Below are 17,236 nucleotides of genomic sequence, written 5' to 3'. Positions count from 1 at the left end.
ATAATTTTTATTTGATTGGTTTTATCTTATAAGGAAAAAAAATCGTGTTAAATTGTGGCAGGATTCATTAGTGAACCATGATTAAAAGAGGTACAAGAAGGAGTGGGGCAACTAAAGGGCACAACATGGTGCCAACACAATAGCCAAATCCTACCACCCCACCCAGTGATGGGGAAAACATCACAACACAAGAACGAATACTAGCCAGAGAAGTGTTGAACTTAATGAGATCATTCCAACATATGTCTGAGGCATTAATAAACCATTTGGAACTCGAGCATGGAGGACCTGTCATACAACATGAGTCACTGCTAGACTATAAAGAAAAGGTACTACATTTCACAGATGATGACGACCAAAGAAAATCCTTGAGGGGAAAGAACCGAGGGGTGTCCCTGAGGTTCATCTCCTCCATGCAACTAATGAAATGTAGGCGAAAGGGATGTCAAATGTTCATGGTGGTAGCTCTAAATGATAAGGGTGATTCTGAAAACCTTGATAAACATCCAATTATTGTTGAATTTAAGGATGTATTTCTGGAAGAACTACCTGGGCTACCCCCAAAAAAGGAAATTGATTTCACCATTGACTTTAAACTAGGCACTGAGCCTATTGCAAAGGCACCCTATCGTATGTCACCTTCTAAGTTAAAGGAATTGCAAATCCAATTAAAGGAATTGTTGGACTTGGGGTTCATACGACCCATCATATCTCCATGGGGAGCCCTTGTGATTTTTGTTAAGAAGAAGGATGGGTCTTGGCGATTGTGCATTGACTACCACCAGTTGAACAAAGTGACGATAAAAAATCAATACCCTCTACCAAGAATATATGACTTGTTTGATCAAATGAGGGGGGCAACCGTGTTTTCAAAAATAGATCTGAGGTTAGGATATCATCAGTTGAGAATCAAGGAAGAATATATCCTGAAGATAACCTTTAAGACAAGATTTGGGCATTATGAATTTGTACTTTTACCCTTTGGACTAACAAATGCTCCAGGTGTTTTCATGAGTTTGATGAATGGAATATTTCTGGATTACTTAGAAAGTTTGTACAATTATTTATCGATGACGTTTTGATCTAATCAAAGACCCTAGAAGAGCATGACGAACACTTGAGGATAGTTCTACAATGTCTTAGAGAAAACTAGTTGTACGGGAAGTTGTCAAAGTGTTCCTTCTACCAAACCAAGATTCATTATCTTGGGTACATGATCTCTAGGGATGGTATCATGGTAGACCCAGATAAGATCGAGACCATCATGGAGTGGCCAACACCAACCAATGTTCATGAAATACAAAGTTTCATGGGCATGGCAAGGTCTTATCATATATTTGTCGAAGGGGTTTTTGAATATAGCAAGCCCCATTACTGAACTCCAAAGAAAGAACAAGAAATTAATTTGGACTGAAAAATGTGTGGGTGCATTCCAAAGGTTAAAGGTGTTATTAACAATGGCACAAATTTTGAAGGTGCCAGATATGGAACAAGAATTTTTAGTTTGCACTGATGCCTCCAAGGAAGGGTTGGGTTGTGTATTGATGCAAGAAGGAAGAGTAATAACTTATGCATCAAGGAAACTTAGAACTCACGAAGAGAACTACACAACCCAAGATCTAGAAATGGAAGCAATTATTTATGCACTAAAGATTTGGAGACACTACCTTCTAGGAAGGGAGCTTGAACTTAGGACTGACCATTGTGGGCTACAACACATTCACTCAAGACCACTTAAGTGAAAGACAAAGACGGTGGTCTGAGCTAATCAGTGAATATCATTTTGATATTACTTACATAAAAGGAATGGTAAATAGGGTGGTTGATGCTTTAAGTAGGAGGCTTTAGATATTTTCAATGATTCCCTTAAAGACAAATTTGAGGGAGAATTTTCTTGACTTACAATTTAAGGACACCCAGTACCATGAGGTTAGCAAAATTTTGAGGGAGGATGAAATGAGGGTCCCAAAATGTGAACAATACTCCCTTGATAGTGATGGGCTACTGCGATTTTAGGGAAGGATATATGTGCCATCGAATGAAGATATACGATAGTTAATATTGAATGAAGCACATTGCGCAGTATACATGGCACACCTTGGTATTAAGAAGATGAGTGCATTCTTACAGCCGCTCTTCTTTTGGAAAGGGATGAAGAAGGACATTGTACACTTTGTATCAAGATGCTTAGAATGTCAGCGAGTAAAAGTTGAGCACAGACATCTAGTAGGCTTATTGCAACCCCATGAGATGCTAGAATCTAAATGGGAAGTGATATCAATGGACTTCATTATGGGACTACCAATGACTTCAAAAAGGCATGATGCGATATTTGTAGTGGTGGACACTTTAACCAAGAGTGCCCATTTTATACCAGTTAAGACTACATATAAGGCACCTGAGATAGCCAGAGTTTTTATTGATGAGATTGTGAGATTGCATGGAGTGCCTAGGAAGATCATATCAGATAGGGGAGAAATGTTTATAGGAAGGTTTTGGACTAGTTTCCAAGAAACCTTGGGAAACCAGTTGAACTTCAACACTGCTTATCACCCTGATACAGATGGGTAGACAAAGAGGACTAATCAAATCCTCGAGGACATGCTACAAATGTATATGATGGACCAAAAAAAGAGATGGGAGGAGTTTTTACCCCTAGTGAAATTTATTTACAATAACAATTATTAGAGTTCCATCAAGATGACGCCATTTGAGTTATTGTATGGAAGACCTTCTAGAACATCTCTCACTTGGGATCGACTAGAGGCTGGAGTACTAATAGGACCAGAAGTGGTGCAAGAGATGGAAGAACAAATGACTATGATTAGGGGGAGGCTAAAAGAAGCACAAGATCGACAAAAAATATATGCTAATTCTTATTAGATAGACCGAAGTTATGAAGTGGGAGATAGGGTTTTCCTAAGAGTAAGGCCACAAAAGAGCTCTATAAGATTTGGAAAGGGAGGAAAATTGTCTCCACGGTTTGTGGGACCCTTTTAAATCTTAGAAAGAAAAGGGTCGGTGGCATATAGCCTTGCATTACCCCCATCTCTAGTGCATATGCATGATGTGTTTCATGTTTTTGTTTTATGTCATTTTATTTCAGATCCTTCACATGTTATTGACTTAGACCATTTGCTGGTTTCAGATGAGGGAACAATGATGGTTGAACCAGTTCGCATACTAGACCAATGAACTTTGCAGCTTAGACAATGGTTAATGGACCAGGTTAAGGTCTAGTGGGACAATTATAGTCCCAGTTTAGCCACTTGGGAGGACACCGAGGAGATGCGTCACCATTTTCCTTACCTATTCCAAGGACTTCGAGATGAAGTCTATTATTAAGAGGGGGTGTATGTAGTGCCCCACTCTAGTTGACTGACAATGATATAACATTAACATTTATTTAGCCCTAAGGCCTGCACTTTATTCTTTGAGGACCTTAGGTTGAGGATCTAGACACATGACTCTATTATTAGTGGATGTGATGGTTATGTATGTTCTCTATTGATATTATGATGATGATAACATTAATGGTTATGTATGTTTTCTATTGATATTATGATGATTGTAGCATTAATGGTTATGCATGTTCTCTATTGATATTATGATGATTGTAGCATTAATGGTTATGTTTGTTCTCTATTGATAGTATGATGATGATAACAATAAAGGATATGTATGTTGTCTATTGATATCATGATGATGATAGCTTTGATGGATAAGTATGTTTTCTATTGATGTTACGATGATGATAGCTTTGATGGATATGTATGCTTCCATTGATGTTATGATGATGATAGCCATGATGGATGTGTCCCCTATGTTAGTTACTTACATTAGTTTTGGTTCACAATGAACAATGATGTGAATGACTAGGTCATGTTGATGATGCTATTATGACAATGACTAATAATGAGAAAAATTGTTACTAATGATTATTAAGTATGACAGGAAACCACTAGAGGCACTTTCATATGATGAGTTGACGACACCTGGTTTGATGGAAATTAATATTTTGTCTTTGAAATTCTAAGTCCATTTTGAAACTTGCTATATATATATATATATATATATATATATATATATATATATATATATATATATATATATATATATATATATATATATATATATTTATATATTCTAATGATATGTTGGTGGCTGCAGGCACATGATAGTTGTTTAGACGAATGACTCACATATGGGTGATGGGGTTGTACAATTGGATGGAACTACATGGGAGGGGTGGGACACTATCCCTGATCTCACCTGCTAGCACTCCCGCCATGACTTGGGCTGGAAAGGTTGAAACACCTTCACCTTGAATATCACGATGCCATGGGGGAAAGTCCCAAATTTTGGTTGCTCATGAGGATTTACTGGGGGCATGCATCAAGGCAGATTCCTTGATCCCAAACACCATTAGTCTCACTACAGTAGGCAACATAAGAGATGATAGCGGTCTCTCGTTGCACCTAGACTTTCCTCTCGTAGTCACTAAATTCTTGAAGGGAAAGTGATGTGGCACCCTTGGAACTTCAAGGGAATTTCTTGAAGGGCATGACTGACTTGGCACCCCTGGCATCACAAATAAATTGTTAGGTCTGGAACCCTTGGAACTTCAAGGGAAGTTTTTGGAGGGCAGGACCAACTTGGCATCCTTGGCATCATTGAAAAGAAACTAATAAATATAATAAATATATGAAAATCCTACAAATTCACATCAAGTGGTAAATGATGTTATAACCGAGGCAATTAAATCAAGAATAAAACTTGGGGTAAGGGGAGAATAGGAAGAAATAAAATATTTTAACTTGATAACTCTACACTTCCCATGTTGAAAAATATTAGGTAGATAATGTACATAAGTAACTAAATTAGGTAAAAGGGGGAAAGAGGGACATATATGTAAGTATAAATATTAATCTTAAAATAGTTAAACTTCATTAAGAGAAGAGGGTGGTGAATTAAAATAAGATTAATAAATTAAATTTTAGAGAAATTTAGAGAACCTCCATGTGGCAACAACCAACATAAGAATATCGATCTAAGAGGCAAATTGAGTTAAATTAGGAAGTAGTTAGATGACCAAATCTGAGAATTAACAATTGACTTTAGTAATGAACACAAATTAAGGAGTAGAAAATGGGGATCAAGAGACAACTAGGAGAAGAAATAGGAAGTCTTGTTGGGGTAAGGTAAAATATTATTTTTAATTAAAATTTAAGTAAATAATTTTGTAGATCCTTACTGAGAGAGTGACACATGGGTGGGTGAATAATCAAACTATTGGATTAATAAAAATAGTTAATTATGCATGAAATCCCAAGTGTCACCTATGAAGCCTCCTATAAAAGAAGGTGCAAGCCATGGGAGAAGGGACATTTTACCCTATTGTTGGATGGATGAGACTATGTTAGAGTAGTGACTATGAGCTATAGTTGAGTTTGGTGAGGTAGAGGATTTTAGAGAGGGGACTCTTGAGCCAAGGAGTGCTTTCCTCTACCAGCTAGTACATCTCCTCCATTGTACAACCTCGTTGCAACTCAGGGGTCCGCGGGTAAAGAGAATACCGAAGGAGTAGGTTGGGAGGTCAACTGGTGGGTCACTACATTAATATTAAGAACGTCAACATTCACACTTGGAGGTGAAATGACAATAAGGGAGTGAAAGTAGTAGCAAGTCAAGATTGAAATTCGTTTGCTGGTGAATGGTACCTATGTTATTTAAAATGTTCTTTTATATGACTTCATTGTGACTATAGTTAACAACATATAAAATAGATGATATGTGAAATGTAGTGAAATTCATGGATGTTTTATATAAGTGCTTAATATTTTTGAATTCCTAATGCTATCTGCTTATGGTTTTATTCTTCATTTACTATATTATTCTTAAAAAAAAAACAGGGTTGGTCCCTATAGTTGTAATAAATCAGAGATAAAATTAGGGTTTAGAGGTCAAACCCTAGGCCCAGGGCCTTGATGATTACTTGCCAAAATTTCTCCAATGTACTTGGCACTTGAAAACACAACATTTGAACCAAAAATGATGTAAAACAAATTGTTAGAGATAAATTGCCAATCCTTTGAAGAAACTCTTGTTTGTAATGATATATATCCCTTGTAGGGATTATGGCCTTCTTAATGTTTGCAAAATAGATCCCAAACACTAGCCTTTTAGGTTGGGTAATGACTACGACCTTCAGAAAATGGGTCTTTTCCTCGATTTGAAAATAACCAACCTGCAAAATAACCTGAAAACATTAGACATCTAGGGTTTTTGAGGTCTCCAATTCCAATTTCTTGCTCAATCTGAAACAAATTTAGAATAGAAACTCAAATAGCTAATATAAAAAATTTAAATTATAGCTAATAGCTAACCCCAAATATTGTACAAAAATTGAAAACCCAAAAGACCCAAATATATAAAAAAATACTAAAAGTCCCCAAAACCCAATTTAGAAAAAATAATTTACAAGTTGGATCTACAAAATTATTCAAAAGATCTACAAATATACAAGGGTTTTAGAAAATTTAAATTTTTTGAGAAAAATATTTTTATGGAGCTTTTTCCTTTGAATAATGACTAAAAATATCTTAGAAACCCCAATGTATATTATAGCCTTAGTGAAAATTTAATCCACTATATAATTATTTGGAATCCAAATAACATTGATTCTTGCCCAAGTTTGTAAACTTGGATGCTAATGACTGAAGTACATGCAAGCACTATGAATTTATCTCAAAATAATTTGTTAGATCACATGGGGAATCAAACCACCTAAGATTAGCTCAAAAATATCAATAGTATGGTTCTATCTTCATCTAATGAAAAAACAAATTTTACCAATATGCAGCACAACATAAAGATGTCCATAGTCAACACATACTATAAATTAATATGCAAGAGCACCTTGAATTTCACCACAAAGTCTTTATTATGATTGAAAAAATAGTTCCGAGTGGGACAGTAGTTACAAAGTTGGTTCAACATAAATTTTCTAGCGAGATATCAAGATGCTAGAGACTCAAATGGCTTTCTAATTTATAGAATTATCCTCCAAGTGGAAAAATAATAGTTAGTTTCTTTGATCCTTGTCAAAACAATCTTGGCCGTTGATAAACACTTCAAGATTTTTTAATCTTGGCCCTTTATTTTTTATTTTTGAGGAATTTTCGAATTTATCATTTAATTCCATTTTTATTAGCTCAAAATTAATTATTTTGAGCTAATTTCCTAAAAAAATTGACTTTGACTTAACCACTAAGGTCTAAGGGTCCAAATTTTCTTGAGATATACAATATTCCCTTGGTGTAGGACCTTTAAAAATTGATTCATTTAGGACGCACAAATTTTTCCCTTGGAGAATTATTTTTCTAAGAAAAATTAAGTTTGACTCTATTAATTAATTTTCTCGGTTAAGATTTATTTTATTTTGCGAGAAAAATTAATTAATTTACACATGAGGATATTTAATTGTTTTTCCACCTTCTAATACATAGATACATTTACAATCCTCAAAAGGGGAATACACATTTGGTTTAGACTCTCAAGACACATAACCCATCTGTGACACAATATGCTCCATTAGACCAAGTGATTTGTAATAAATTAATTAAGCCAACTAGCTTAAATTATTCCCAAAACACTTTTACATCAGACTCGACTAAATCCACTAGGAATCACCTAAGATTTCGACAATAAATTTCACCCTATCTTAGGGGTTTACGTTGGAGGGAAAAAATCTTCTGATTAGCCGTGTTTAGAAACATAGATAATTAGTGAGGTTAAAAAGCCTCCTAGGATGAAATTCGTCGCCAAAATCATAGGCTTACCTAGGTTGTTACATATACTCAAAGTCTTATTAGGATCATTTACATTAGATAACTTGCAAAATGAGTTTACAATGAAATATAGACTACTGACAAATGATCTGATCTTGTTGAAAAAATTTGGCACTTCCGCTTCCTTAGAATTTTAACAAATCTGATGCAACATTTGGCTCCATATGGGGACATGTTGCTTCCATGAAGTAAGATGAGAATCCCAGAATCTTGCGTCCAACAAAACATAAGTCCATTAAATAGATATCCATTCAAAATTGAAATCATCATGCATATATAATAAATCTCACTGGAATAGAAAAATATACTCTAACAAAACTGAAATATGAAAGACATAACATAAATGCGTGAAATAAAACTAGCTAACGACATGAAATAAAAAGGAGTAGGGTTAGAGATACTATACAAATTATGCCCCATGACATCAAACGTTTTCAACATAGTGCATACTAAGTATCTGCCGACTCTTTGGAAGGTATGGAAGCTGCTTCTCTTGACCATATGAATATTGAGCTACTCTCAACCATGATATGCATCACACCTCCTTCTTCTCTTCCTCTACCTTTTACTTTTGTTCCTAGTGGGTCGTGATGTCAATAATGAGACCCCTATAGATTTCTTGCCTTGATCTTGAGTGTGTTCAGGTGAAAGATCTCAAGAGCCTAAAGTACGACCAATCTTATTCTGAATATACTCTTCCAATGGTGATACATAAGTTTGATCTTTCTTAATTTCTTTTCCTATCATGGCATTTTTAGCCAACCTATTTTCAAAGGGACAAGGGACCTCTTTGTAATGAGATGAGAATTGTTTTGGTGCACTTGGATGCTTATGATATATCATAAGTTCTTTGTTCCTTTTATTGTCTGATCCATGCTAAAATACCTGTATATGAAATCATGGTAAATTTTAGGGGCAAATTTTAGTCCAAGGGCAAAATTTAAGGGGTTTTTCATTTTAGCGGGGTGAAATTTTGATAAAACACCCATTTCATATATTTAGCCCAACTTTTATTTAAAAAATAATTATTTTTTTCATTTTAGCCCCAAAAAAAGGGGCGGATAAACTATGAAAATACTCATCTGACCTGATTCGTCTAGTTTGGGAGGTTATATTCCATTACAATCACCTGATTTTCTGCTTTGCAATGTTAAATTTGTTTGCAATTGCCCATTTTCTGGTTTGGGAGGTGGTTTGAGAGGTTGTATTTGGTCCCAATCGTCCTGATTTTTTCTATGAATGGCTCCCTGTTTTCATATTTGGTTTTCATAGATGACAAGGGTGTAAATAAATAAAAATATAAATAAAGTGGAGGTATGGTAAATAAATAAAACATTTTTTTATACTTACTCCAAAGGTATCGTAAATAAATAAAAATATAAATAAACTATAGGTATGGTAAATAAATAAAACCTCTTTTTATATTTAATCTATAACCCTCTTTCTATTAAGAAAGCTCAAAAAAGAGGTTTTATTTAAGTGAATCCTATGGGCCAAATACCATATTTATAAAATAGGTATGGTAAATTAATAAAAATATAAATAAATGAGAGGTATGGTAAATAAATTAAACATTCTTTTTATATTTACTCCATAAGTCACCTTATATTTATGAACACTCAAAAAATGTGTTATATTTAGGTGAATCCTATGGGCCAAATACTATGGGCCAAATACCATGGGCCAAATTATTATTAATACCATGCAAAAAAACATTATTAGCCCTAATATTAGTATTAATAAAAAAATGGCACATGGTATTGACCCATGGTATTCACGTGGAATGTAGCCTATTTAAAGGGGGAATTAAACCATCATAGATCCATCTTTACTCTGGATATACTAAGCACTGAGAGGGATCAAATATCGTGATATGCAAACTAGCATAGGGTGAAAAAATATTTGATCCCTCTCGGGGCTTGGTAGATCAAGAGTAAAAATGGATCTTGCAATTTGATGTCACTTAAACATTTTAACTCGCTTAAAATAAAAAATAAAATAAAAATCAATTATTAATTTTATTAAATTTTATAAGTTACTAATAGTAGTTTTTAAGCTCTAGGTTTATGATAACCCATGGTATTGACCCATGGAAATACCATGGTATTCATGTGAGCATAGACTATTTAAAGTGGAAATTCTATCAGCTTAGATCCATCTTAATTCTAGGCCTACCAAGTGTTGAGAGGGATAAGTAGATTTCATCCTTCTAAGTTTGGTAGATGTGGAGTTAAAATGGATATAGGTTGGTTTTTATGATAATGAAGATATTAAATAGAATTAGGAAATTATATTGTAAAAAACATCTTAAGGTGAATGGTTAAAGCTACATTTAGTCACTTCACAAAATTTAGTAAAAAATACCAATATCTCCATTAATATTGGTTTTTATGATTTAACAAAAAAAATTCAAAATCTTATCACTCTTTCCGCGTCACCCTCGCAGAAGAGAGATAGTCACTGCCCAAATTTCCCACCATTTTTCAAACATTCTCAATATGATATCTTCATGAAAAATTTAAGGTACTAATGTTGGATTAGTTGTTTGAAAAATATGCTTGTACTACCTTTCATCTTCTCTGTTATTCTTAGTTTGTCGTAATGATTTGTAGGGGTTGGGCCACTGCACCATATTGTCCTAAAATGCGAAGATTGTGCACTAAAAAGGAAATTAATCCACATGTTACAACGCTGTTAAAAAATGCAATACGTACGAAGGTAGTGAATTATGATAATAAGCAATTTAGATTGGGAGAGACGTAATTAAATTTTATTATTTAATTGAAGATTTCCAATTAAAATAATAATAAATCTACATTTATATATTTATATATTGATTGGAAGGCTTCTGACAACAATCACTTCTTTCCATTAGATCCCCTTCAGGCCTTTGGGATACCTACTACTTTCTTATATTATATAGTTGGGGCTTGCTACTTGTTGGCGTGTTGGGGTAAACAAACTTGATGTGTTTTTTTTATCTCATAGTTGTAGTCTATGGAATAAGATAGAAATTTGATTTGCATTTTCTCATCCTGATAGGTAAATATTTGTAGATGAAGATTCCATCTTAGCAACTCTGTCACAAGGAAATTCTGTATATTTTGTTGTTACTCAGTACAAAATCAAGCAATTTTTTTTTTTAACTCAACATTGGTTGCGTTTAGGAGCAAAGAGTTGTCTCCATGTCTTCTTCACGCAATAAAGTTGTATGGTGCAACGATCCTACCATATGATTTTTGACAGCTAGCTTGCGGTACAAGGCTATCTTTGATGTTGAAGTAGTAGTAGTAGCTTGGTGGTGGGGAAGATTTGGAAAGTTAAATATTCAATGAAATCCATGATTTTTATGTGGTTGGCCCTAACAAATAATGTTTTGATGTGAGAGGTTCTAGAAAATAGGGCAGGGTAGGGTCCTGGAATTTGTACTCTATGCAAATGTGAAGGGGAAATAATAGACCACGTGCTGGTGTTCATTTGCATTTTTTCTCAGGAGGTATGGGGTGTTATTCTCCCCTTATTTGAGGATAGGGTAGTTGGAAGGAGGCTTCCTTGTTGGACTATTTGATGATAGAATGCCCAAATAACATAAATCGTTTTTCCTGATTGCCTATAGAGCCATTTAGACAGGAAAGAAGGAATAACAATTTTGTAGACAATGAGATCCCTCCTCTTCAGGTACATCATCAAATAAACTACCTATATGAAGGCATAAAAATGACTCCAAAGGTTAAAGTTGCAAGGTGGGTTGCAATCTGGAGGTTGATAAAACTTATTGATGGCCTTTCTTTGTTGGTGCTTCCCAAGGTGATATTCTTGTTATATATATTATATGTGAATATGTGTGATATTATTGTTCTATATATTTTCTGCAATTCGAACCCAAGTCAACTGCTCCTGCATGTGTGATATTATTGTTCTGTATATTATCTGTGATTCGAACCCAAGTCAGCAACGTGCAGGAGGCAAATTCAAACTAGTGCTACTTTTTGGTGTCTTTCATGTCTACCTCTACCAAAGAATTATCCATAATACATCAAGTTATGGATTCACATGTCTCCCGATATTTGATTATTTCTCACATTTTGAAGTGGGCACAGAGGATAGCTCTTGTTTCAGGTGCAAACATATTCATTTCAGGTCATAATGGGCATTGGAGCAGTTGGGATAGGCTTGTTGGGTCAACATAATTTGAACCCAACTGCAAATTTGATGCCCAAAACTTCACAACTAGTTTTGGGGGTTCCCTGGCAATAGAAAAGTAGAAAATTGGGAGGTTTGAAACTTTGAGGCCATGCCCATCATACAAACTTTTTTGTATCACAAGAAGCTTGACAATGGGAAATTCTTTGGCGTTCATGCTGGCACAACCCTGCAACTTCCCATTTGTGCATGTTGTTCACAATTCACACTATGATTTATTTATTTATGTATTTGTTTTTGGTTGAAATTGCTACATGTATAGATAGCCTGTGTGACATCCTTGATAATCTTTCCATTTGAAGACCAAGTGAAGAAAGCACAGATCATAGTTGAATATAGTTTAACTTGGAGGTGTTTAGAAGATTCATTTGTGAATTGAGTTGCTGCAAATAAGATTCTTATCTTCATTTAATGAACTATGTCAAATACCTCGGTTTTATTTATAGTTTTGTTGAGTTAATGGTTAGTGAATGGCTTGATAAAGACTTTCTTGATCTAGATTCCCCTCGAATGCCAACAAATAGAAATTGTAGACCTCAATAATATAATTAATGCTCCTGTAAAATTGTGCCTCAGTTATCGAGGGTACTAAATTTATTGTGATTTATTTATCTAGTTTGTAAATTACTCCATGTAGAGGGAAAGCAAAGCTTTGTAGATCCTCCTCTGAGTGAGCTCGATCCTGAAATGAATGTGATAATTGAGAAAGAAAAGCAGTCGCAATTCAGTGGCTTGGAACTTATTTCTTCTGAAAATTTTACATCCTGGGTGGTTATGGAAGCTGTTGGATCATGTCTAACAAACAAGTATTCAGAAGGACTCCCTGGTAAGAGGTAAGTGCCTGAAGATATAACTTGGAATGTGAAGAATGGCACCATCATGATTATGATTGTGTTTGAGCTGCTTGGTAGTTTCTTCTTGCCACTTGGTATTTTTTTCTTGTTAAATTCAATTTCTCTTAGCTTTTGGACCTGTACTTTTTAGTTTGAATGTTTGACATGTGTGTAATGGTTTCTGGGTTTAGCATTATAGTGTAGAGACCTGTAGTTGTTGCATGAGTATCTATTATCACAATGATGGATACAGTTGTTGGACACTTTTCTATATTTATTCACTACTGTGTTGGGTTGGGATTTATGCCATGCATATAATATGCTGGAAATGAATTCATTGACCAAAGTGAGAGGCTTTGCTAGCAGAGGGCCCTAGAAGCATTCCATCTTGACAATAGTATATGGGGTGTTAATTTGAAACCATTATCTCGATCCCTAGATAATTTTGTTGTTTATACAACTCTCCTCCAACCACATCATCGCATTATGGTGTGTATGGTTCTGAACTACGAACCTTCGTTGATAAGATTATCATTCCTATTTGGGCATGTAACATGTGAAAATTTTCTTTGCAACGTTTAGGGTTTGGACTTACCACATGGAGGTCATCTTTCGCATGGATTCATGATAGAAAAAAGTGAGTATCTGCTACATCAATTTACTTTGAATCAATGCCATATCGTCTAGATGAGTCCACAGGTGTGCTTGCATTTCCAATCTAATAATAATTAAGAGGGAAACAATTCCATCATTGACAAATATTGAACCAATCTTTTGGGGAAGTGTTCAAAGTGTTAATGGTTGGGTTTGTTTTCATGGGTTATAGGATTCATTGTCTATGAGATGCTTGAGAAGAATGCCACCCTTTTTAGGATCAAGCTTATCATTTCTGGTGCTAGTGCATATCCCCGAGATATTGATTACCCTCACATGAGGCATGTATTGAAGCTGGGTATTTCTATAGATCTTATAATGGCAGTCCTTTCAAAAATTTCTCTTTCCAGTGATGTTTATTATAGCATATTTATTAATATGTTCTTATAGTATGTAATGTTGGTTTTTTTATAATTTTTAGTACTAAAAAGTTTGTGGTTTGGGAATATTTCCAATATAGTTGAGGCATACTTAATGATAGACATGGCACACATAAATGGTCTCATCGTTGCTTGTATAATGGCCAGTCCATTTGATTGTTGTGATGTAGTAACAACTACAATGCGTAAGGTGAGTTGATGCTATTAATTTTCTCTGCACTTCACCCTTTCAATTAAAAATATGACTATATTAGATGGATATTTTTTGGGATCTATCTTAATGCTATCTATCTGTGCCATTCCCCCCTTGTAGAAGAAAAAGAATCCCATTAATGTTCAAGAAACGGTGAAGAACTAAAACAAATATGACATTCCCATCATAGGAGGAGCGATTATAGAGTTAGGAGGTGTGGATTTTCCTTTTGATTTTGGTACATGTTCTTTGATTCAATTTCCTATTTTCATTTTTTTATGTTCTTTCTGTTTCTTATCACTACTAGATCAAAGCTTCGATGAAACTCATTATGTTCCTTGAATTGTTTGTCAATTGTTTCACTTTTTTTGCTTTCATTTTTATCTTTCTGATATTTTCATTCTGAAATATTTTTGGATTGGAAGGTTGTGATTTTTAGTCTTTACGAGGTCCTTGGGGAGGCATGATATTCTTCAGGAAGGAACCAGTATTGGGGGTCGACCTAGAGACAACCATAAAAAATGTAGTTTTTCCAGGATTACAGGTCAATTTGAGTTCTCCTTCCTTTCCTCCATCATCCATATTGTTCTTCTGCTCACTAATATCATAATATTGGATATATTGATTTTTTGTATCATTTCGTTTCTAAAATATACATGAAATAATTTGTGGCTTTCTAGGGAGGACCACATAACCATACAATAGGAGGGTTGGTTGTTTGTTTAAAACAAGATGTAGCTGTAGAGTTTAAGGCTTATCAAGTACATGTATAACACTTTGACATGTCTAAGCTTCTGTAAAATTCATGCATGTGAATTATTTTTTGAATGGATTTTGTTTCTTATCAAAGGTAAAATAGTTTTAGTAAGTTGTAGAAAATTGTTGAGCCCTTGCAAAGAGCCTAATGGATTTGGGTTACAATTTGGTGTCTGGTGGTAGTGAAAATCACCTAGTTCTACTTGATTTGAGGCCCTTGGTAAGGATCCTCTGTTCATACGCTGGAGTACAAAACCTACTTGTATATTGATTTCTATTGGATTTAGTTGGTTGAATGTAACATGGTATATATTAATGGGCTTGGACAGGGCATTGATGGTGCAAGAGTAGAGGATGTTTTGGATGTTGCTTCTATCACACTGAACAAGAATTTTGTACCAGGTTACATGAATTTTTTCTTTGTATATTTAGATGTAAGGGATTCATTGATTTTCCTTTATCCATGGGATGATATAGCTTACTTTAATACCTTACATTTTCAGGTGATAAAAGTGATATGGTTCTCGGTGGTATACGCATAGGGACTCCTACATTAACCACCCATGGGCTTCTTGAGGATGACTTTATTAAGGTTGTATATTTTATCCACGAGGGGGTGTAGATATCCATTGAGGCTAAGGGCTCTGTGAAAAGTACAAAATTAAAATATTTTACAGAATTTATTAAGTTAGACAATTTCCAGCTACAAAATAGCATTGTTGATCTCAAAAAGCAGGTTGAACCATTTGCTAGCCAATTTCCATTGTCTGGTGTTGGCATTGAAAATCTTAGTTATATATATGACGTGCTCACAAGATTAGAAGTGTCCTTTATTAACTTTTAGGTTGGGCTTCAGTGACGATAACCAGGTTGGTAAGATTTGGTTCCATGTGTATATTATAGTGATGAATAATGTTTTAAGCTGATTTTTGTTTGAATTTATGTGCTTTCCCAGCATTGGCATTAACAGATTCTATTTTGATGTGTTGGATATTGAGTTTTCCATTTTATTTATTGGCAATTATGTATGAATCTCTTTTTGTTCATCACAAGAATTTTGGGTTGAAAAATATTGATGACTTGTATGGAAGCTATTATAGCACATTTATGTGGTGTGACTATGGATATTTTATATAGGCTAGAAAGCAATATTCCATACTTCTCAAGGGCCCATGTATTGGGCCAATTACACAGTTTCATAAATTGTGTTCACTAAGATACTTCTACACATGCATAGATTCCATGTATACATGACACATTTGCAATCAATTGGGCTTCTAAGATTTTATTAGTACATTCATCTTCTCACGTAGGCTAGTAATAATTGGTCCCATTTGTAGATTATAGCAATGAACCATGCTAAGATCTGTATTTTTCTTGAATTTATGTGCTTTCCCAGTATAATCATACAGATTCTGTTTTGGTGTGATGGATGTTGAGTTTTCTATTTTATTTATTGGCAAAAAAAGTCTACATAATTTGTATGGTACACCCTTTCAATCCTTCATTTTCTTGAGTAGTTATTTAGACTCTCTTCTATTGGTTAGGACTAAGTAATAGGAATAGTAGGCATAAAGACTTAGGTAGGAATAAATAGAAAGAAAGTTTTACTGTTACATTTATTGTACACACCCTTTATAGAATGAATTTACCACCCTATCCATGGTTTATAGATATAATTGACATAGCTTGAGTAGGTACTTACACAGGGTTTGATTACTGAATTTGCCACTTTACACACCCTGTCCGTGTTTCATTTGACTGATTGACTACTCTTACTGTTTTGAATTATATTAGTATTAGTCAGTATATTAGATCAATTGGGACTTACACTATTAGGAAGCTACATCCTGATTTTATTGAGTCTATAGAATCAAGCTCTCATTTAGTCTATAGGAAAGAGTGATGCAAAGTATATAGAGACAAATTTGAGAGCCAAAAACACAAAAAATAAGTGGAGTATTTGATCCAATTACTATTGGATCCACTTATTCCAAAAAAGTGTATATATAATTTGTTATGGAGTTTTATGGGGTGAAGAAAAAGGTGCAAGGATTGCTGGATTAAGGCTGTGAGACGTGATGTGATGTGCCTGAGGACTGTAAAATATACCATGATTGGGTGGTATCTATTTTTCCAAAATTGCGTAGGACTTGTAACTGGTCCCATACACAATAAGAAGCCCCTTGTGGAGGTATGCTAGTCCATGAGATGTGAACATGTCACTTGGGTGATTTGAACCCTAGTGGGCATGATAAAAACACTCCTCTTTCACTGACCAGGTAAGACCATGTTGACAACATTGCTTAGCTTTTGATTTAATAGTCTTCTGGTCTTAATTGTCTTAATAGGAGAGGGTATTATTCA

General features: G+C 34.6%; 1 pseudogene; it reads left to right on the top strand.

Moving 5' to 3' along the window:
• Positions 1 to 455: 455 nt before the first annotated feature.
• On the top strand, positions 456 to 15,713 carry LOC149141394 (serine hydroxymethyltransferase 3, chloroplastic-like; annotated as a pseudogene).
• Positions 15,714 to 17,236: the final 1,523 nt, after the last annotated feature.

This window comes from Pinus tabuliformis, chromosome X (genome assembly GCF_031772625.1).
Source record: "Pinus tabuliformis cultivar Carrire ecotype Pingquan chromosome X, CPIR1, whole genome shotgun sequence".
In the NCBI taxonomy this organism is placed as follows: domain Eukaryota; kingdom Viridiplantae; phylum Streptophyta; class Pinopsida; order Pinales; family Pinaceae; genus Pinus; species Pinus tabuliformis.
This window is presented reverse-complemented; position numbering and strand designations above follow the sequence as displayed.